The 5,841-nt window shown below is 44.7% G+C and overlaps 1 pseudogene; it reads right to left on the bottom strand.

Moving 5' to 3' along the window:
- Nucleotides 1–2,469: 2,469 nt before the first annotated feature.
- LOC128108829 (thymosin beta-4-like) lies at nucleotides 2,470–2,935 on the bottom strand (annotated as a pseudogene).
- Nucleotides 2,936–5,841: the final 2,906 nt, after the last annotated feature.

Raw genomic sequence — 5,841 nt, 5'->3', positions numbered from 1 at the left:
GCTATGATGGATTGGGTCTTTGTTCTGATTTTGGCAGGTTTTGGGGTCTACATGCTGGGCTCTTAGGTCAGAATGGTACCTTGGTGCCTCTAACATGGCGTCAGTTATGCTAAGATCTAGGGACCTGTTACATACCTGCAAACAGGAGGGCTCAGTCTTCAGGCCTCATCTCCCGAGTTACAGCTGAGGTGTGGGATATTTGTACACTGTATGAAGATTTATTGCTGTGATTGGTGTAATAAAAAGCTGAACAGCCAATAGCTGTTCAGGGGAGTATAGGGGGGACTTCTGGACAGAGAGGACTCTGGGAAGAAGAAAGGCAGAGTCACCAGCCAGATGTGGAGGAAGCAGGATGGGCAGTATGGAGATGAGGTAAGGAGCCTCATGAAAGAATGTAGATTAAAAAATATGGGTTAAGTTATAAGAACTAGTTAGGAACAAGCCTAAGTTAAGGCTGATTTTCATAATTAATAATAAGTCTCTGTGTGTGCAGGCTGGTGGTCCTGACAAGAAAGAACTACTAGAGTGTGCTGCTGTACAGTGTCAGCTGGCCCCTACACACCAGGACAAGGCAGGTCCACGAGACACTGACTGCATGAAGCTGCAGAAGAGGCCACACTGTCTATGGTGGGAAGTCAGGGTGGCTCTCATTTCTAAAGGGGGTGGGAGTGGGGACTGACAGATAAGTGGCATGTCTTCAATGATGGGCACGTTCTGTCTGGATGGAGCTCCCCATGCGCTGGGGTTACAAGAGGTTGTAAGCCACCAAATGTGGGTGCTGGGAACTGAACTTAGGTTCATTGGAAGAACAGCAAGTGCTCTTAACCACTGAGCATCTCTTTAGACCCCGAGATCTGAAGTCTTCGTAGTTCTCAACATTGCACAGAAGTTTAAGTTCAAAGTTTCTTGTCAGAATCAAGGTCAAAAACAAAAACAAAACCAAAAAAACAAAAAACAAAAAAACCAAAAAACCAAAAAACCACCTGTGTGTGCTGATTAGTTTTTTTTGTCAACTTGACACAAGCTAAAGTGAGTCATCCAGAAAGAGGGAATATTAACCGAGGGATTTCCTCCACCAGATCGACCTTATAGGCAAGTCTGTGGGGGCACCTTATTGATTAATGATTGATGTGGGAGGGCCTGGACCACTGTGGGCAGTGTCTCCCCTGGGCAGGTGCTCCTGGCGGTATAAGGAAGGTAGGTGAACACGGGTCTAGCAGCAGCTTTCCTCCATGGTTCCTGCCTCTGCTCCTGTTTGAGTTTCTGCCCTGACTATCTTCAGTGGTCAACCATGCAGGATGTGTCAGACAAATAAGCCCTTTCCTTCCCTGGTTGCTCTTGGTCATGTGCTTATTATGGCAGTAGAAAACCAAACCAGGGCACTGTGAATACCTGTAATTATATATATAAACCCCCCACAAGTTGCGTACTTCCAGTACACAATAAAATAAATGTCCCTGTTCCAAAAGAGCTAAAGCAATACCAAAGCCCAACAGGGTAAACATCACCCTGGCCATGCCCATCCATGCCCAGGATCTCTGCAGTGTTGTGATGTCGATTCTAACAGGCATGGGCAGCCCTGTTCTTAGGGCCTTGAGATTTGCACCCACACAACCTCTCTCCTGGGCCGGCTCCACTAGTTGTCCTGACTCTCAACAGACATCCCATGTTCCTAGCATTTCTAATGACCTGGAGTTCCCCCTGAAGCTTAGAAGTTTACTCTTTTTCTTTTGTTGTTGTTGTTGTTGTTGTTTTCGAGACAGGGTTTCTCTGTGTAACAGCCCTGGCTGTCCTGGAACTTACTTCCTAGACCAGGCTGGCCTTGAACTCACAGAGATCTGCCTGCCTCTGCCTCCCAAGTGCTGGGATTAAAGGCGTGAGTCACCACCTCCCTGAAGAAATTTACTGTTGTAACTTCATGCAATGCCCTGGGGAATGCCTGCAGGGACCCTGACCTTGCTGCACATTGCCAAGCTTCTCCAACCTTTGAAATCTAGGTAGATGCTTCCATGGTTCAAAAAGTTACATTTTGGGTGCCTGAAAAACAACAACAAAGAAAAACAAACAAAACAAAACAAACAGCTTCATGATATGCTGTCATGAACTTTTCTCTGCCCAATAGTCCATTATTTTTTAATTCTGTCTCAAGATCTCAAGACACAGGGAAATGTAGATAAATTCTTTTCTTAACATTTTGTTTTGTATGTACAAATACTTTGCCTGTATATGTGTATGTGCACTACATACATGCCTGTGCCTGTGGAGGCCAAAAGAGCACGTCAGATCCCTTGGAACTGGAGTTACAGACAGTTGTGAGATGCCATGTGAGTTTTCTGTAAGTGCTCCTAACCACTGGACCATCTCTCTAGCCCCCATCTACCTTTTTTTCAGGTTTTAAAACTTTATTTGCACATTAAAAAATTGTGCATTCCAATAATTAAAATCATTTGAACAAAAAAATGGCACTCTGATTAAACTGCATTTTACATCCTGCAGGACACCTTGGACCACCTTGAATTTTACTTTGTGTTTCACCACCTCCCACCCAGCTTTTTCCTTCACCAACATACAAGTTCTTTTCCCTCCCTGCCAGCTAGACCGACAGATAGGTGGGAGGGGCAGGGGAGGCCTTCCTGGTCAGTAGTTCTGATTCTTTGATGTGAAAGGGGCAGCACAGGCATTTAAACTTGATCCAACCTCTTTGCATCTTACAAAATTGAACAGCTAAGGAAGTAAAATAAGAAGGCAATGCTTGTGGAATGTACAGTGCATATTGGCGGCGCTCGCCTCATCACGATTCGCCAGCTTGCTTCTCCTGTTCATTCGTTTCTTTTGAAGGCAGAGGATTTTTCTCTTACATTTCTGTCTTCTTCAATTTCGACTTAACGAATTTCTCAATCTCATCCATTTCGGGTTTGTCAGACATGGTTGCCGGAAGGAGCCGAGCAAAGTGCACGAACAGAGGAGAGTCCAATCGGCTCAGAGGCCACTGTGGATTCCCATCTACATTTTTAACAGCATTCTTCTCGTCTGAGCTCCCACGAGAATCAGCCATGAAGCGGTGTTCCCAGCATCATTGGGCTTCCCTAGCCTGCATCTCTGAACATTTCCATATTCTTCCAGACATCAGCTCCAAAGGCTTACAAATCATGCCTTCAGATTTAGTCACAGAAATGATCTCAGTTCTTGGGTACCAGTTTTCAGTGTTAGCTTTCCTCATCGTGTGACACAAATTTCTGACAAACCACTTGAAAGAGGGCAAGATTTATTTTGCCTCATGTTCCAGAGATTTCATTCTATAGCAGAACATCATGTTTAGTGTATAAAGAAGAAAGCTGTTTACCTCATGGTGGATAGGAAGGAGACACCACAGACAGACAGACAGATGCACACAGAGACAAATACACAGAGGCCAAAGAGACAGACACAGAAAGACCAGGACACCCCCCCCCCCACACACACACACACTGACCTACTTCCTTTGGTTAGGTCCCACCCTGTGAAGTCTCCAGAATTATTCAGAATAGTGGCCCTAGTTGGGCACCAAGCATTCAGTTCATGAGCCAAGGGAGGACATTATGTATTCGAGTCATTTCCATCTCTTGGGGGGACTTCTTGTCATGGAGAATCTTCTCACAGGGATCCACAGGTAGGACTCATGCAGTCCTCCTAAGAGCAGGTCTTCCCTCCTAAGACTTGTTAAGACCTTATCAAACTGGGAATTCTAATCAGGTCCCCTGAGGCATATCTCTTCAGTGAAGTCTCCTTAGAGAGAGCATCATCAGGGAAGTCTGTGGGGAGGAAGGTCTTACCAGGGAGGGAGAGCTCTTCAGGGAGTTTTCCTTGGGAAGGTATTCTCTGAAGGAGGGACTCAGGGGACTCTCCCCAGTTAGAGATTCTTCATGGTTGTTTCCAGGAAGGTCCTCCTTGAGGAGGTATACCAGGTTTTTTTGGGGGGCTACCAACTAGCTCCCGAATCATGATAAGGAGATTTCTTATTGGTTATGAATGCTCGGCCTAGCTTAGGCTCGTTTCTAGCTAGCTCTTTTAACTTAAATTAACCCATTTCTCTTTATCTATGTTTTGTCTTGGGACATTTTACCTTTCTTCCTTTCTGTACGTCTTACTTTCCTGCTTCCTCCAGTGTCTGGCTGGTGGCTTGCCTGGCTTCTGGGCCAAGGCATGTCCTCTCTTTCTCCCTTGTTCTCTTCTTTCTCTCATTCTCCCTTCTCTCTTCTGAGCCTAGATTTCTCCTCCTACTTATTCTCTCTGCCCACCAGCCCCACCCATCCCTCTCCTGCCTAGCTATTAGCCATTCAGATTTTTACTAGACCAATCAGGTGCCTTAGGTCAGCAAGGTGAAACAAATGCAACACAACTTTACGTAATCAAATGCAACGTAAACAAATGTAACACATCTTTACATCATTAACAAAGGCAGCAAAAATAAATGTAACACCTTTTTACAGTTAAAGTCATAGTCTCCTTCATAAACAAATATAACACATTTTTACACAGTTAAAGTAATATTTCCCTTCATAAACAAATGTAACACATCTTTACATCATTGACAAAGGCAGCAGAAACAAATGTAACACACCTTTATACAGTTAAAGTAATATTCCCCTTCATAAACAAATGTAACACCTCTTTGCCTAGTTAAAGTAATAGTCCACAACAAGGAGGATTGTCCCGTGCTTATCTTTTTGGGATGGGTCTCACCATGCAGTTTCTCCCCAAGGCTCCTCATGGTGGGTCTCCTCAGAGAAGGTCTCTTTATAGAGTTCTCTCCAGGGCCATTTCTCCAAGGAGGGTCTCTTTGGGGAGCCCTCCTAAGGGAAAGTGTCCTCAGAGAGTGTATTGATTTCTTTTCTCATTGCTTTGTCAGAAATATCTGACAAAAACAACATAAAAGGTTTATTTTGGTTCACAGTTCCTGAAGGGAAATAGTGAGGAAGACATGATGGGAGGCGTGTGAGGTGGCCGGTCAAATCGTGTCTTCAGTCAGGAAGCAACATAGATAGAAAGTGCAGTCAGGCTATGGAACCTAAATGAACGCTCCTCGTGCCTCAGTGAGTGACGCCCAGTCACTCACAATGAGGCTCCCTCTCCTAAAGGTTCCACAGCACCCCAAAACAGCACCATTAGCTGGGGACCCAGTGTTCAAACAGTTGAGCCTATGGGAGACATTTCACATTCAAACTACCTGGAGGGTCTCCTTACGAGGCCTGTCTGTGAACCATCACCCCCTGGTGGAACTCCTCAGGGAGAGTCCCCTCAGATCAGTCCTTGGCAGGTCTCTTGTGTCTCATCCCTCTGTCTTTCTGTTCTGCCTTCTGAGTGATTTCTTCAGGTCTGTTCTCCAGTTCTTGAATTCTCTCTGCAGCTACCTTTTATCTTCTGCTTCACCCATTTGAGTTTCTAATTTCAGTGTCTGGTCTCCCTTTAAATCTGCTCAGGAGTTTTGAACAGTCTGTCTATTTATTTATTTATTTTTTAGATATTTAAACAAATCAAATAGACTAATTTTCTTATTCTGTGCATGCCCCATCTGTGGGTCTGGTCCTATAGTCTTATGCTGAGATTTCTCCTTGTGGCTTCTCACAGTGAGCCCGCCCCCTTGGACTTATTATATCTGTGGGAATTTTAAAGACTAGAGTCTCAAATATTTTTCTCTGGAAATGTTTGCTTTCACTTCTGCCAGGAATCTATGTTGTCAAGGCTGCTCTAAGTTGAGCTTTGTGGCTTGGTGTTTGGGTCACTCAACAAGTATGAATTGTGCCCACTCTTCTGACCCAGGCTTGTGACCAGAACTCTCTAGAGTGTCTTTTTCCTTTTCTT

This window comes from Peromyscus californicus, unplaced genomic scaffold (genome assembly GCF_007827085.1).
Source record: "Peromyscus californicus insignis strain IS unplaced genomic scaffold, ASM782708v3 Scaffold_13__1_contigs__length_99412109, whole genome shotgun sequence".
Classification (NCBI taxonomy): domain Eukaryota; kingdom Metazoa; phylum Chordata; class Mammalia; order Rodentia; family Cricetidae; genus Peromyscus; species Peromyscus californicus.
Note: the sequence above shows the minus strand (reverse complement) of the source record. Positions and strands in the feature narration are given on the sequence as shown.